This window comes from Cygnus olor, chromosome 7, assembly GCF_009769625.2.
Source record: "Cygnus olor isolate bCygOlo1 chromosome 7, bCygOlo1.pri.v2, whole genome shotgun sequence".
In the NCBI taxonomy this organism is placed as follows: Eukaryota; Metazoa; Chordata; class Aves; order Anseriformes; family Anatidae; genus Cygnus; species Cygnus olor.
The window spans coordinates 27,345,524-27,362,396 of NC_049175.1; the positions used below are offsets into that span (position 1 = coordinate 27,345,524).

Sequence of the window (16,873 nt, forward strand, 5' to 3'; positions counted from 1 at the left end):
CGCCGAGAGGGCTGGGTCACGTGGGGGGAGGGTGAGCGGTGCCGCGCGAGGGAAGGAGAGGGGAGGGGTGGGGGGAGCGCAGGCGCAGGGGGCGCGGTGAGGCGCGTGCGCGGGGCGGCGGCCGCCATTTCGGGGCCGCGTCGCTGCTGCGTGTGGGGCTGCGTCCCTTGTCCAGTGTCCTCGTGTTTCTCCCTATTAAATACAAGTTTTTTCTGGCTTATTTGTGTTGAGTGGTTATTTGTGTGAAACTCAGTGCCACGCGGTCCGAAGAGTAGCTCCCGGTGTTAGGGTCTGGGACACAGGTCCTGCGAGGAGCGGCTGAGGGCAGTGGGGGCGTTCGGTCTGGGGGAGAGGAGGCCCAGGGCAGACGTCGTTGCTCTCTGCAACTGCCTGAAAGGAAGCTGTGGGGAGCTGGCGGTTGGCCTCTTCCCACAGGTAACCAGTGATGGGACCAGAGGGCATGGCCTCAAGGTGCACCAGGGGAGGTTCAGGTTGGAAATGAGGAGACAGTTGTCTCAGAAAGAGCGGTCAGGCATTGGGACGGGTTGCCCAGGGAGGTGGTGGCGTCACCGCCCCTGGGGGTGTTCAAGGAAAGGGTGGACGTGGCGCTTGGGGATACGACCAGGTGATCCTGAAGGTCTTTACCAACCCTAATGCTTCTGTGATTCCATGTTTAGTCCTACACCAACAGAGAAAAGGGGAAAGGAAAATTTAGTGGACCACTCAAGCCCAGAGCAGGAATTACGAAAGCATTCCTGGCAGAAATTTGATGACTAATGTGACCTCAAGCCCGTGAGCCACTCAAATTGAGCAGGCGCCCAAAGTGTTTCTTAATATTGCCAGGACTGGTGTCTCCAGCAAACATCCTGTCCCACACGGCAGGCAGCGTGCAGTGCTTCGCAGGAAGATGGCTTGGGCTTCATTTGGGTTTGTTTATGTACAAAGGGAGAAATGCATCTACTGTACTCTGCAGTGCCTAATTTATGTCCTCAGAGGATATCCTCGTGGAGGATAAACCAGGCTTCTGGCTAATCTTGGCATAAGGTTTGATAATTGAAATACAGAAGTTATTGGACACTGTTCACAGACCAATTGATGGGACCGTGTTTACGAGCAACAATGAAGATACTAGCTAGCATCTTTTCGGTATTTTTATTAACGTGGAAATAGATGTAAAAGCATTTTCTGATGCGACTTTGTGAGCAAATCAGTGACTGTTGAAAACAAACCTGCAAATTTGTTGATACAGAGCAATCTTAATGACTGTGAGCACGTCTACGAGTTAAAATGCACGTTACTGCAATTAACACTAGCTTTGCCTCTCCGAACAAGCAGTCCAGTCCGTATCTGTGGAAAGGAAGTGACAGAGAAGGACTGAGGAGCCGTGTGGGTGTCCAGATCTCTGCAAAGGCAATGGTGTAGCAAAAGAAGAAAACATTTGTGCTCGCCTGAGCAAGAGTAAGGAGATTATTTTATTTTTATAGGTTTTGTTGAGAATTAATACTGCAATAATATATGTGGTTCTAGAGTCTGGAGTTCTGTGCGATCTGCAGACTTCTAAAAGGGTCCACCAAATTGCTGAGTGGCTAGAGAAAATGCCTTTCTCTCAGTGAAAGACTGAAATACCCAATCTGTTTATTTGTTAACTGAAGATCGCGAATGACTTGAGTACAACATGTAAATAATCTGAAGGGAAAACAATATGAAGTAGTTGAAATGTAAAAGCATAGAGAGAGGCCCAGTTGACTGAAAGCTAATGGTGCACTGAAGAATTTTAGAAAATTCAATAAATGAAGATGAATAACTTCTTTGGAACTAACTACAAAGGCAAGGGAGAGGGGATTTTTTTCTCTTGGCTTCTTCAGCCTTTTTAGAAGCCATTTCATCACATGGTATCATTCAAGTGCATGCTACTACATATAGGAAAGCAATCCCACTCTTGAAACCACTTATCTTTAACTCCTATAAATTGGAAATTCTCATTAATTCTATCCTTAAAAACAGATTTGTCCTCACCCAAAAATAGAGATATTTTTTTTCTATGCTCAACAAAACAGATCTTTTATACTACATTGAGAAAAAATGTGATCTAAGCCAGACCTCTTGCTACTTAAAACGATGATATCTAGTTGTTAAGATTTTGTTGGATCTGTAAATGTGAGGAGTTCAAACCAAGTTCAGGTATGGTTCAGCCATATCTGGATGTTTCTAACTGCAGCCAGTACTTTCATCTTATATATGGGCAGGGGAGTAGCTACCAGAAGGACTTTCACTCTTCATAATCCCTTTTTATGAGCTATGTGTACATTGTCATTTGGTATTACAGGGTATTCATAGAATTGAGCAATATTAATTTACAGAGTACAGTTGTACCACAGGTATATTGGTATTACAGAGTAATTGATGCTATTATAGGAATTTGTGCGTTGCATCTTATCGTCTTATATGATGCATAGAATTTTGTGCAGTTTATTGCCAAATTAAGTGAATTTAAGACCATCCTTCATCACAAACGCCATCGAATTTGTTACCCTAACTTAGTAAGAGGAAGAAAAGGCGCCTGGATTAGTCTTTCTCCAAGCCGCCCTTAATGGTGAGCCTTTGGGCGAGATCTCCCGAAGCTGCCCGCGGGACGTTGCAGCGCTCCGGGGACAGCTGGCGCTGCTTCGGGCTCCTAACGGGGAGCCCGGCTCCAAGGCAAGCCTGGCGGCGTGCCTGCCTCGCCCAGCAGGTGGTGCTGCTGCTGCACGAACACCTGCAGCGCCGGCACAATCGCCCAGGCCGGCAGGAAACCTTTCTTTTGTAGGACCGAAGTTACGCCTCTTTTCCACGGTCTGCTGCATTTTTTTTTTTTACGGTTAGAGCTATCAGCAACACATACCTGAAGTTGTTTTTGAAGCTGTCTGGGACTACCCAGTCTTGTGAACCGTGTACGTGTGTTATATTGGAGAAGTACACCAAGATCAGCACCATTCTGCACGCCTTGATGTTAAACCCTGATGCGTTTAACTGTGGGATGGGAGGGGAGTGAGCCGAGTGCTCAGCAGCAAGTAACACAGCCGACAATTGTACCCAAAGCTAATGCCCTCCATTTTCAGCTTCATCTGTGTGGACAGATCGTTTTGCTCAGCACAGCGACCCAGTCCCTAGCAAAAATTTGGCTTTTGCAAACAAAACAGTCTGTGCTAGTCACTGAAGCTGAACTGCAGTCCGAATCTAGGCCAAAAGGGAGACACCGGGCTTTTGGGGCTTTTCTGGTGGGCTGCCAGCCTGGCAGGCCTTGCCCTGTTAGTAGGGCAGTGTGTCAGGCCTCAGAGTCATGGGTATTTTCATTTGGATCAAACCGTCAAGGAAATATCTATCGATACTTCAATTAAGAGAGTTGTTTTCCTGAAGGTATATCTTTTTCTTTTAGTTGACCTGTGCCTCTAAGCAAAATTTGTTGTTGTTTTTTTTTAAACAGTTTGTTATCAGAGCTATCAAGTTTGTCCATAGACACAATTACGTGGTATTTGCTATTATGAGGCATTGTTCTTCTTGCTCCTGCAAAATTTGTTTCTTTGGGGTGATTTTTTTCTTCGCTGGCTGTTTGGTTCTGGCAGGACTTTTGAAAGCTTCAGCAGCTCCAACTTATAAAATCAAGTTCTAGAAAAGATGCTGGTTGGCTAGGCTTATACTTAAAATATGCAGGTACTTCTGTCACTGAGAGGTTCTAGTGCCTCTTTGTTCTAAAGCGCGGGCTTGAAACTTCATGGGGAAGTTCTTTCTGCTTTAAGGATATATTTTCTGCTGTTCCACTCACCTGAAATTTGGCCTAATTATTTGTTTTTCAAATACCTGCTCTTACAGGAGTTTGAGAAGTTAAATAAGTGAGCATGTTCTTGAACACAGACTCCCTACAGTCCCGGTAGCCCACAACGGGGGTTGTGGTGCTACGCAGAGAAATTGAGAGCTCGAACACGTTCTGTGCCCTGAATGATTACAGTCATTATGCTCCATCAGTGAGAAAGGCACAGTGACTCAAACTGAGGAGGAGAAGTGAATCAGAATTGGATGAGGATTAGGAGACAGGGTGGGACATCATGGAGATAAGAGGAAAAGGTCAGAATTGGGATGAAAGGACAGAAAGCCTGCAGCCATTAGGACATCATCTGCTTCAGCAGAGTCAGAGGTTCTGGGATTCCCATTCTCCTGCTGCTGACAACTTTGTGAAACCCGACAAAACACTGCCTTACGTAGGAAATGACAGCCTGCCAGTAGCCGGTGCAGCAGGCAGAGGCGCCTGGGAGGCCTGGCAGAGCCTGAAGCAGCGAGCAGGCAGCGTGGGAGGTTTGGGAGGCAGGATCTCGAGGTTGTTGTGGGAATGGTATGGGGGTACGGCATGGGTTTGTGCGGGAGGGACCTGGGAGGTAGGAACAAGGAGCTCTGCTGGGGTGAACTGTGGGACTGGTGTGGGGGAGAGGAGGCAGGCATCCGGCGGTGGCAGCTGGTAGGAAAGGTAACAGTGCCTAGGGGCGAGGGAAAGATGCTGCCTGCCCCTCTGCCCCAAGCTCCTCTGCTTCGGCCCTGAAGGGAACTGCCTGCACCTTCGGCTGCAGTCTTCAATTACACTCTCAAATGCCTTCATCCTCTTCCTCTTAACGTCTGTTCCATTCAGAACACAGGATTTACAGTAATCAAGGATGGGTAGTTAAAACAAACATTTTTTTTTAAAAAAAAAGGTGTTGTTTTTGCAGGTCCTGCATCTCATTTCCCTGAATTCTAAAGGAAAGTAAGCTGAAAGAAGGGAAAGTGAGCTTTGCAAGAGGGCAACCGAGTGCTGCTGTAAAGATCTGGATTTAGTTACCCCTGTAGGAGTGTCTTGCATGAATGAGCAAGCAGCAATGTACGGCAAGTAGAAAGCTGAGTGTAAACTCAGAGTTTTTTGCAATTTGTAAACAAATTGCACCATGGGTCTTGGCGCTGAAAACTGACCAAAGCGGCTCTGATTCAGCCAGAGGTAATTTTGCTGCCACTGGGGCATGGCAAGCTTGCTTTTGGGAACTGTGTCATACATTCCTAGGTTCTGAAAAATCCTAGCATCTTGACCCGCAACAGCTCCCACTCCCGATCAGTGTTGGGTAAGCCACGTGGGTAGTTGTTTGGGGGTGGTCAAAAATAGAAACAAGCAATTTGAGACAGGATAATTTATTTATAACGAGAGTAGTGTTTATGTGCTGCCTCTTCTGAAGTTAATGAGATCGGAACTTTAATTAGTCCCTCAGACACCTTTGGTTCTTGGTATCTCTGCTGCTGTGCCCTCCTGTAGAATAGGGGCTAATAAGGCTGCCTTGTGTTATGGAAATTAGTATTTAAAAAATGCTGAGACACAGTACCAATGAGTATCAAGGGAAAGCCAGTAAGGAAATGAAGAATTCTCTTTTTAAAACAGAATTTGAGGGGTCCTTGGCAAAGACTTCATCTGAACAGAAAAGGTGGAAGTGTTTTAAGTTATTCTGGTGAGTTCTGCTGACATTGCAGCAGATTGGGAACGTCTAGCGTCAGAACAGAATTAGGGACTCTTCAAGTCTACTTTGCCAGGACATGTTTTGCTTCTAGCCTGTGAACCTAGAAGTTGCCCACAGTTAACATTTCTAGCAACGGAGTGTGGTAAGGTTATTTTTGCTGTTTACTCTGTACGTGAACCCTGGGAAACATTCGCTATGCTATAGTAGCTGCAGACTTCACATGCAGCCGTGCGCCTTCTCCACCAACATAAACAACATGCACAGCCTGCATAAAATCCAAAATATGCACATCCCTCTTCCGAAGTCTCCCATCCTTCATTTTCCTGCCAGACTTTGAGACACATTCTCATGAAGTGAGAGAATTTCTGGAGCGTGCGCATAGCGGTGAGATATGGCAGCCACCCATCCTGCTGCGTGAACGAACTTGTGAAATGTTCCCTTCTACATCATGTTAGTCACAACTTGAGCAGCGAGACTGCTTTCGTGTGGCTTAGCATCCTGTGCTTGGTAATCACTGTTGTCTCACGTCTTACACCTGGCACAGTGCTTAGGGAAACTGAAAGTCCTACAGATGTTTCCTCTGAAAATGAAACTGAAATTTCTCTTGCCGTAATCGTCCCGCACGTCATTGCAGCTGTCTACAGATGAAGTCTGTTCGGATCCCTGTCAAGCAAATGTCACTATTTAGAGGCTAATAATAAAACGAGGATATATCAGATGGGCACTGAGACCTCTCTTTATTGATGTTCCTATTTGTAAGTCACTTGAAGGAGAAGAGGATGTGGTTGCTACTGGCTGATATTTCTCTAAATGATAAATTTTATGTAAAACTACTTTGATATCCATCTTAATATGATGGGGAAACCAAGATGACTTGTTACCAGGAGTATACAAAGATGTAGGAGATCTGGAAGCCTAACTAAAGGATTCTTGTTTTCACAAAGGCATCAACGCCATGTCTGGGCTCTGGGATAATTGCTATTCACCCTGTATTGACTAAAAACCTATGGGAGCTTTTTTCTTGGTTGCTTTAAAAAAAAGAAAAAAAAAAGAAAAAAAAAGAATTATTTCAAGGTTTTTAGCAATTTTATTTGACTTAGTATGTCAACATCCTTTAGTTACAAAGGAAAAAATGGGTATAGTAGGTATGTTACATGGTTTCATACATTGCATTTTTTTTTTCTTGAAGGTTTCGATTCCCTGTGCTAGGCTTCCTTTGAGAAAAAACTTCAGTTCCTTGGTGTAGTTATAGATCCAAAGTCTTTCCAAAGCTTCAGGGCCGTCGGAGGATTTGCAGCTTGGCTTCGTACTTTATTGCCTTAGGGGGTAGGTAACGGGTTCAGATCAGCTCCCCTGACATGGGGACGTTTGGCCTCTTCTTGGTCAAGCGTACTGGCATGAGTTTCTGAGAGGGTAAAATGTGCTGCTGGGTGGCACTGGACTCGGTGCTGTTACCAGGGGAGGGAGCTTAAAATGAAAAGCAACCAACGTCAGTGGGAACAAGGTGAAGACAATTATTGTCAGTGACCATTATAATGGGCATTATCCATGTAATAACATTTCGTGTTATATTCTTGGGATTTCTTCCAAGGGAAATAATTTTTGGATTGACAGAGGAGATGATTGTATTCAGCAGTGGGCAAAGTGCTGTCTCAGATCCAAACATATTGCCACTGGCGAAAATCTAAGTTTATTTCTGCAAAGTTCCCTGCATCTCTGCTACCGCCTTAGCCTGCCGTGCTAATGGAGTAAGTCTCTTGTAAATGTAATTTGTAATGACTTCTGGTTTGATACTATTGCTGTATCTTTTACATTAAGCAACTTGGTATAAAATCACACTTATTATTCCGATGCAGCCTGCTTTTCTCAGAGTTTTTGAGTTTGCACCAGGTCAGAAATGTATTGAGGTTTTACAGGACAGGTGCTGGCAAGAGCATGTGTAGGCTGACACCTGCGCCTGTGTTTGGCGGGGTGATCTGGTGTGTAGTTTTTAATTGCGTCATGGGAAGACGCAGTGATTTACAGCCTAAGGATGGACAGCTAATCAGCTAAAGTGCAGCTGAGAGCTGACTGAGCCATCTGGATTTTAAGGCTCAGTGTGTTTTTATGTTTTTTGTTTTTAAAACACCGGCCTCAGAATCTCCTTGGGATTTGCCAGTCAAGCAAATAAACATGGAAAGCTAAATATGGATCCAAACTGCCTGCGAGCAGTGCTGCTGCACAGATTTTACCTAGAGCCCCAAAGCAGTTTTGCATCTAACTTTTGTTTTCTCTTTCTGCCCTTCCTCCCACACCTAATGAAACTATTCAGCTTTGAAATGTCGGAAGGCCGCATACCTGAAGCAGCAGTGGGCTTGTTTAAACATCATTTTCTGGTATTAGTTTTATAGATCCAGATATGACTAATAAGGAAATTTCTTCATTTGGTGTCAGCGGATGACCAATCTGTACCGGGATGAGGAACAAAGCCGGTATGAGGAGGTCGTGTCGCCCAGGGAGCAACCCAATCCTTGGTGTGAGTCATGACAGTGATGTCTTAAGCCACAGGGAGAAAACATGGTAGCAGAACTCAAATGTACCTTTTTTTTTTTATTTCTGCCTTTTTTCGGAGCAATTTCCAAGCAGACTTATTTCACTGACACTCATGTGTTAGTATTTCTAGATTTAGGACATTCACTTGGGCTCACCATTCCCCTTTTATTGAAATAAAATGGAGACAGTAGCTACCTGGTAAATTAGAATAGCGAGCATAGGAAATACTCATTTGCATATCTTTAGATGAGTTTTCATAATAATTTTCTCTTCTAGTCACTTTTGGGATTCAAATATACATTACAGCAGCAGAGAACGTAAAGGCTTTTGTGGTTTGAATTTTGTTTTTCTTTCAGAGTTTGGGTTTCCTTTGGAGCTAGAGAAGAGGCACAACACAGCACAATTATCATAATCAAATCATTGCACATCCCAAAGTCATATTGACTGCAGTAAATGCACCCCCTGCTTGGATATACATGCGTGGACCAGGTCTGCATCACAGATTTCATTGCAGTGGAATTGCTTTGTGTTCAGAGGGTGGCTGTTTGCTCAGCACGCTCCCCCAGGACCACTGCAGAAAGCACGAGGGCAGAATATTCGCAGCTGACAAATGCTTTTAGTGGCGTCTTCAATTAAGTCAGTAGATCTTTCCTAATTCCATTTCCTGCTGAACTAAAAACTACCCAGCAGTAGATGATGGTGCATTTCAAGCCATGAAGCCATCTTAAAAAATTGAATCTGGCTAATATGTAAAACCAGTAACAAAATCAGGGTTCAATAAAATATAGACATGGTTTCAGACTGATGTAAAACAAGAGTAAATTAGGCTGTGATACAGTTCTAAGGCTAACCTTGAGGGAGCTGTTGTCAGGAGCTGTGGTTGAAATATTAGATCAGCTATACTAATCCTTTTTGTTGGTGGTGGTTTGTTAGTGAAACCTCTTGGGAAATAATCTTTCTAGATATCTTTGGCACTTCTGAACAGATCTGAACAGGGAATCACTATTGGTTCTGAACTTTACAATCACTTGATAAGTCTCTGTAGATTATTCCTATCATTAGCTGTATTAATACTATGAGTGGTTTTAGTATAGAGTGTTCAGTAAGTATTGATCCACTTCTCTTTTGGAGCTGGTCAAGCTTTCAGATAGTGTATTTCCATCTGCATGGCATTAAAAAAACTCCGTGTGTCTAATAAGACCGGTTAAGAATCTTCTAAAGCAATTTGTTGGTAGGAGAAAGGAGGAAAATTTTGTCATAAGTACATGGCAATATCCTTAACACAGAAACAGGAAGAGAGGAAGGAGAATATGAAATAATAGACGGAAGGAAATTAGGGGTGGTTTAACCTACAGATGAGAGTTAACAATTTGGGTTCTACTGCAGGAAGAGATGTAAAATTGAATCAATGTATAGCCCATACCCCATGGAGGAACAAAACCGAGTGAAATGCATGTTAACCTCACAAGAAAGAGAATGGTCTCATGGAGCTATCTGTTTTCAGTGGGCTGTTTGTATTTGTTCTTGAAGCTGTGAGCAGTGTAAGCCAACACAGAGCAGCGAAGTGCCATCGTGCCGTCGTTTGTAGACTAAACTATCTTTGGCTAACCATGTTTTGTTTTTGTGTGAAAATTTGTTTAACAGATTGCAAGTTTATTGGGGGACTGTCCCTGCAACAACATGTTCTTTAAGTGCAGTTTTAAATAATTTTTACTGTATGTTTTCTCTTTTCCTGTTTTGCCATGAAGATAGGCTTCCATTCGAGATAACTTCAAGAGTGTCTGTAGTTCACTTGGTGGGAGACGAGTGTCCGAGATGTCCCTTGGTCGGACAGTGACCTGAGTGCTCATTGAGAGAGCAGCATACGGGTAGCATAAGGATGTGGACCCCAGTGGAAGGGCATCTGTGTCTAAATAGGGCCACATTCAAGGTGTTTGTAAAAGGTACGTGAGATAACTAAGATATGCTCCCTGGCGTTCATGTGGTGAGCCAGTGTAGGCAGTAACTGGCATCTCTTGTGGGAGAGCCGGGTTTTGCCAGGTCAGATCTTCCAGGCAGAAGATTTTCAGGGATTACATGGAGAGGGTAAATGAAAACATGGAGGCCTGAGGCATTGATACGGTTTTCATTTTGCCAAAGATTTGCTGTTCAATCCTGGGAAAAGTTGCTTCCATCTCATCCTTGTTCCACATCTGCAGGGAGGGAAGATCACAGGGCAGAGGGGAGCACGCGTACCTACTGCAGTACCTTCAGACTCATCATCTGGAGCGCAGAGTGAAAGGAGGGTGCTCGGTTGCTCATCTAAGTCATTTAGTTTACCCATCGCTGCCTAAAATAGCCTGAAGTCAGCGTGACGCATGCTCTGCTCTGCTGTGGCCCACATAGCATATGTTGCTGTGCGAGCTGTGAGCCCTCTCTTCTTCTCCCCGCGTCCAGCAGCCGTCGCCTTCCTCCTTGCCTGCTGTCGCAGCCTGACCCAGCCTCGTGGTCCTGCGGCGCTGGCGGATGGAGCGCCTTGTGCCCTGGGCAGGGACACAGCCAGAAGGTCCTGAAGCACACAACTTCAGAGATTTGCCACTTACAGAAAAAAAAAAGAATGTACATCAGGTAAATACGCCGATGGAAATGAAACCTTGGGACACTTCTACAGACGTGACTAATCCTGCGCACGCTGTGACTCAGCTGGTGAAGCCTATTATCAGAAAAGGTCCCAGAGCTCCCAGTTATAAACCAATAAATAAAAACAACTTGTTTTGCGTAACAAACGGAGTCGTTGAATCTAATTTTGTCATCTGTTCCTTACCCCTTCAAAAAATAAACCATCCAAGTGTTTACAGCTGTGCAAGAGAGGTAACATCGTTCATAGTAAACATGCCCTTTGCCTTAAATTCATGTGTTTTCCTCCTGGTTCTTCATGTTTCTCAGTTCAAAAATCTTAAAAGTCTGAAACCTGATTGACTCCCGATTATTTTGTAAAAACATGCTTTTGGCCTGCTTTGTGGTTTGTGAGCTGTATGATGACAAAACCAGTTGTAACTCATCAGGTTGGAATCATCAGAAAATTGTGTATATTGGCTGAGGGTAGTCAGAAGGGACTTCAAGGCACACGGTCTTTTGTGATGGACTGGGTAACAGACCTTAAAATAAATAAGTACATTATTCATAGATTGGTTACCCCATAATAAAAAAAATATGAAATGCAAAATCCTAGGCTGGAGTCAAGCTTGACGTCTGATTTAGTTTAAAACATGAACCGAAGGCATGCAAATCCTATCACAAATTTCCATGTGGATGTTAGGTTTGTTACAATTTTCCATATTTTATTATTTCAGGTATGTAATTGGTCTTTGAAAGTAACATTAACAATAAAACAAAAAGGAGTTAATCCAAAAATTTCAACAAAAATGGTTTTAAGGTGGGATTTTCTTGGCTTTCTTGGCTGAGTTAACCCCTGAAATCACAGGTGCACATTTTCCTCCTCGCTCTGTTTGGCCCAGGTGGTGGCATTCACTCCAAATTAGAATTTAAGGCTACATCTTGTACTTTGGTGCTATTTTGTTGTTTATAAACTGCCCCTGTCCCAAGACCCATGTGTGCCAAACATAGCAACCTCAGGTGGAGTTCCTACAGGGAGTATTTCTGTAGGTGCAAGGGACCTAATCTCATTGGGGATGCTTTTTTATACCCTTAAACCACTTAACAGGTGGGATTTTCACCTCTCATGCCAACTGATACTGTCAAACTGGTTTTGTATATTACTTTATAGCTTGTTTGTGTCCGGTACCTTTTCTTCATATTTATTCTTTCATGACAAGCTTTTCTCCTTTAAATACAACTTTTCTCCTTTAAATACAATTCATAGAATCATTAAGGTTGGAAAAGACCTTCAAGATCACCTGGTCCAACCGTCCCCCTACCACCAATGTCACCCTACATTCAGAAATGGAGCATGTCCAGCATTGTAGCCTACCTGTTGTGTTGTCTGTGCTGTCGATGTGGCTTTGAGGAGTCTGTCTGAGAGAGCTTTTAAACTAAACAGAGGCCAAATATCCTGATTTTTCACTGCTATAAATCAGGAGTAGACAAACATCAGCTTAGTCCAAGGGTTGTGTTTAGCCTATGATGGCTGCTTTAAAAACAGTATTTCACATGTTCTATACTTTATTTGGTTCTTTATTTATGGGTAGTGCGACTGGATAGAAATAACTTCTTTATACATGGTGATAAATTAGGTTGCTGTAAAAATGTTATTACTTGAAGGTTTCTCAGCTGTACTTCTCGGCATAGTTGGAGGCGCTGAGTTAAGCTTTCACTTGGTGCGAATAGCAGTACTGGGTTAGCTGGTCCTGGAAAAAGAGTGCCCCAGGTTGTCTGCTGATTAGTAAGAATATTTTTCCTTAGGTCATCAGGATGGTTCCAGCTGATATATGTACTAGGTAAAACGTTACAGAGGAGGCCTTTTGCTAAAGATGAAACAGGCAGGCAAATCCCAGCCTGCTTCATAGAGGACAGGAATGTGTGTAAAAACTGCATGGTGTTCAACACACCGCAGTTGTGGCAGGGCCCAACTCACCAGCAGAGTGAGTTACACCTTGGCTGTTCCTATATAACACATGGGTGCCATACACCAAGGCTGTTCCTATGTAACACATGGGTACCGTGAATTTGTCTGGGTTTCCTTACAATGGTTGGCCTGAAATGGGCCTAGCCCTGCCGAGCAGAACTGCCCAGGTTCTGCCGAGGTGGTGCAGGCCCATTCCTGGCATAGGTTTGTGTTCTGCACTTGGCAGAGGAATGCCCTGGCAAATTAGAAATACACCAGAAAATACATTTTTAAGATGCTGAAACATCTCGCTGCATGAAGTTGACATATAGTCAGACAATTTAGCATGTTTCAAAACCAACAAAAAGTAATTGCATGTTCTTTCTTCTTTTTGAGGTGTTCCTGCCAAGAGGGGGTTCCAACTGGATCAGTTTTACAAGACAGGACTTGGACACCTCAGTGTCCTGTCATGGGTCTGCCTGTCATGAAGGCCTTGCTTGTCCTCTCCTGCCTCAACCCCTCAGTATCAGTGGCTGTATTCACTGCTTCCAAGTTTTCAGCTGTGGTTTGTTTTAAGGCAGGTAAACTGAGACATTTGACTCAAAGAGGAATTCCTTCGGATAACAAAGAGATTAGGGGACACCTGTAAACCAACTCTTTTATTAGCTCAAGAGGAAGAAAATACCTTTAGAACATCGTGTAGTTCTTGCTGTTTGCTCTTTGAATAGTGTGTCATGTGAGAATTGCATCTGCCAAATACCAAGCAGGCATTAGAGTTTTTTGTGTCGTCATTCTCCATGGAATAAATGGAAGGGCTTTGAATGGAGGCACACAAGGCAGCCTTCCTACAGCAGCCTGTCACTGTGCAAAGCAGCTGTGAATTTAATGGGAGTACAAATGAAAAGCAGCTGATAATTAGGCTTCTGGGTGTTTTAGCATTATTATTGTTAATTTTTAAATATCAATTAGGTAATCGAGAGAGTGCTATTGAGAAGCATATATTTTTGTTTTTTAATATTCTAAGCAGGGTTCCAGCTGGGTGACATGATGAATTACAGCTCCTGGTAGGAATCTGATATCAGGAGGGACTCAAGAGTTCCACTGAGCAGAAAGGAAGAGGATTGTGATGGTCAGGATGGTATAGTGAAGCATATTCATATTAAAGGGGCTGCGAAACTTAGATAAGCCTTTTTGTTGTTAACTTTACATAGTGTTAGAATAACATCTCTGCCAGCTGGCAGGTTTAAATGTCTAGATACAGATTTCTGCCATCTACATATCATATAGTGATTTAAGTTATCTTAGATTTAAGAAAAAAAAAAACTCAGTTCTTTTTAAGAAGTCTTATGCTAGCTTAGCAAAAAAATAGAGTTTCAGAAATGAGTAGTGACTTCAGACAAGTGCAAAGGGGAACCTGCAGAAGAACTTTGTGCTCAGAAGAACTTTTTGCACTGAGAAGACTTGGGGTTCTGTTGTTGCTGTGCTTTTAAAACTGCTCTCTTTGATCTCCACCTCTGTTTGTTGTGTTATTATTTTGGAGCTCTTATCAAAGTGTGTGAGTGTATGAAAGAATGGGGAAGGCATACAGATATTCCTCAGCTGTTGCAGGCATACTAAATATGACATTTATCAGTGGTTTGGGCTTAAGGGTTGTAATACATCTTGAAAGAAGGCATAATGGAGTCTGTTCTTCCAGTGTGAGGGTAATTATTCAACTACCATACCTCTTCTCTAAAATCTAGAGGAGAGGAGGCCTCGTGGTATAAATCAGACCATAAGACATACCTGTATCTGAATTGAAGCCCTAACTCAGAGAGAGGACTGAAAATGACTTAATTGACAACAAGACAGCAATTCTTTATATTCTGATTGATTTACATTAGTATGTGACTTTCCTGAAATTCAGGTTTGAATTTCATTTGATCTGATTTATGTGCTTGTATTGAGTCACATAACTTGCACATCTATATGTTAGAAGTCAAAGTGAATGCTCATAAAAACATAAGCTCTTTCAGCCACCCTTTTGTAGTCAGGGACTTCAGGACTGCTGTAAACACCATGCTGAATTTTACCTTTGCTCTCTCCAAATCCAATTAATCCTTGCATGATTATTACTCATCTATGACTGATGTAATTTATATACCTTTTATATCAGGCATGAGAAAAGCTGTGAAACTTGGTTCTATGATGATACAAACTTGTTCTTAGTAGTAGACTGTTGCATGGTGCTAGTTTTTCTCAGTCTGCTCCTTCTATCTGGGCAGCCTCTGCTGTCCTTCTCTGCCTGCTCACTGGAGAGCAGAACAACATCCCAGCTAATGCTTTGCTTCCCATAACCTCTCTCCAAATCCGGTAGCCTTTTCTACAGTGTTCACAATTGGATGTTAACAATGAGTTGCAAGGGAAAATAGTTGTGCATTACAGCTGAACGTTGTGCCAGGTCAGCAAGTCTGTGAGCAGCTGCCTGCGTGTCTTTCCTGTGCTAAAACACCAGGCGTTCTTCTTCTAGTCTGTGAAACAGAGAGGTGGCGAAGTGCCTCTACCGCTGTGCCTCCTTGATTAGGGGAGGGAGACAGCAGTTTGCTGGAGCAAAACTGAAATTGGCTGAGGTAACAGGAGTCTTAATGGTAAGAACCTCCTGCCTTTCACACTGTGCTTAGGAGGAGCAAGCCTTCGTTATCTTTGGTGCTTGTTTTGCTGTTTGGGATGCAATAGTAGCATCTGAAGTGCCAGATCAGGGACACTACTCTTACAGCTTTGCCTGAGATGAGGGTATGTAAAAGTGGAGATTAATTCACAGAGATTTGCCCTGCAGCAGCTGTGAATACAGCCCACGCTTCCAGGTGTGTCACTGATAATAAATCTGGCTTGGCACGTGGATGTGGCACCGAGTGACAGCTCCGAGTGACCAAACACTGTCCAGATGGTGAGCTCTTGAGGAGCTTTGCTCTCTTGTTCCTCTCAAACCTAATTACTAGGTTATGTTGTGTCCTCACACGATCAGGAGTGAGAGTAAGAGCTGTCTGACAGCAAGGTGAGGGGCAGGAGGAGGAGAAGGTCCACAAGTGGAGTAAAAAGAGACTGATTCTTACCGTTGTTCTCAGGTATCTGCCTGTAGTCACAGTCAAAAGCAGGACCCTGGTGTAGTTGATCTTGGTCTGTTGTGACTGAGCAGAGGTGCTGGCACGAAGCGGTACATCTCATCATGAGTTGGAGAAAGGGAGAGAGTAGTGAGGTGGCAGAGTGCTAAAGATGGGCAAAGTGTAGGTCGTGGTGAAAACTGGGAAGAAAGAAGAGCTGGGAGGGGCGTTAGTGAAATAATACAGTGCTTAGGAGAAGAGAGACAGCGAGGACACAGAAGTGACAAAGCTACCTAGAGCTAGTTCTGTCAGCGGCCTGTTATGTCCGGGTACTGCAGCAGCACATCCACTTGAAGCTGAGTGTTGCCTCAGTCATTGTTTTCATAATCTTCTTTCTACTGCAATACTGCAAATTATGCAAATGGGCCAGGTGCGGGCTGGCTGCAGGGCATGATGCAGAACACCTTATGAGCATGCAAGGTTAGTGGGCAGCTGCGCCCAAACCCCAGCTCTTCCATGTGGCACAAAGTGCTAGCTACTGGTGTAATCCAGTCGAGTCTACAACCTGCCAGTCTGCTCTGCTTCTCCAATCCTTACCTAATAGCTAAAGTAATCTAACAGGGTCTTCAGGCCATGCTCTCCAGACCTGATATGGAAACGTGCCCCCCTGAAGAGCCAGGACCCTATTTTCCTTTGTTCCTCTTCCAGGCCTCATGCTGCCCAGCTCGGTGTGGTGAGGAAGTGTGCGAGTGCTGATGTGAGGATGCGGATGCAGGAGGATAAAAGCTTAGCTCCTCACCGAAGATTCTCTTTGTCAAGTCATGGCAACTTGCTCAACCAGTCGTACAGGGGGATTGTGCTCTACTGAAGTGGTTTCCTTTCCCTCAGTGGTTAATTATCATCCATAAGAGCATAACAAAAGCATAACACCTCAGCTGTTACTTCTGGTAGCATGACAAGATGCTGCTCCTGTTGTGGTAACTGGCATGATATGTAGGGGTGGTGCTAGCTCACTAAAATTAGAAAGAACTGAAGGCTCACCCTAAAGTACAAACATTGCTATTATGTGACTTGCTTGTTTTTGTCATTTAGCTAACAATTGTCCCATTGGAACAGGGATAATGCATAGCAGATGAAGAGCAGTGATTTTATTGAACTCTCCACGCAGGTGACTCATGTGTTGTTCTATTTGCTTTTTTGTCGATTTAATT

General features: G+C 43.8%; 1 long non-coding RNA gene across 1 annotated transcript; it reads right to left on the reverse strand.

Annotated features, from left to right (window-relative positions):
• Positions 1–4,733: 4,733 nt before the first annotated feature.
• Positions 4,734–16,654, reverse strand: LOC121073536. The gene is made up of 2 exons (XR_005821774.1): positions 15,956–16,654; positions 4,734–10,616 (listed from the first exon to the last, which is right to left on the reverse strand). It is a non-coding gene; the product is annotated as an uncharacterized LOC121073536 (long non-coding RNA).
• Positions 16,655–16,873: the final 219 nt, after the last annotated feature.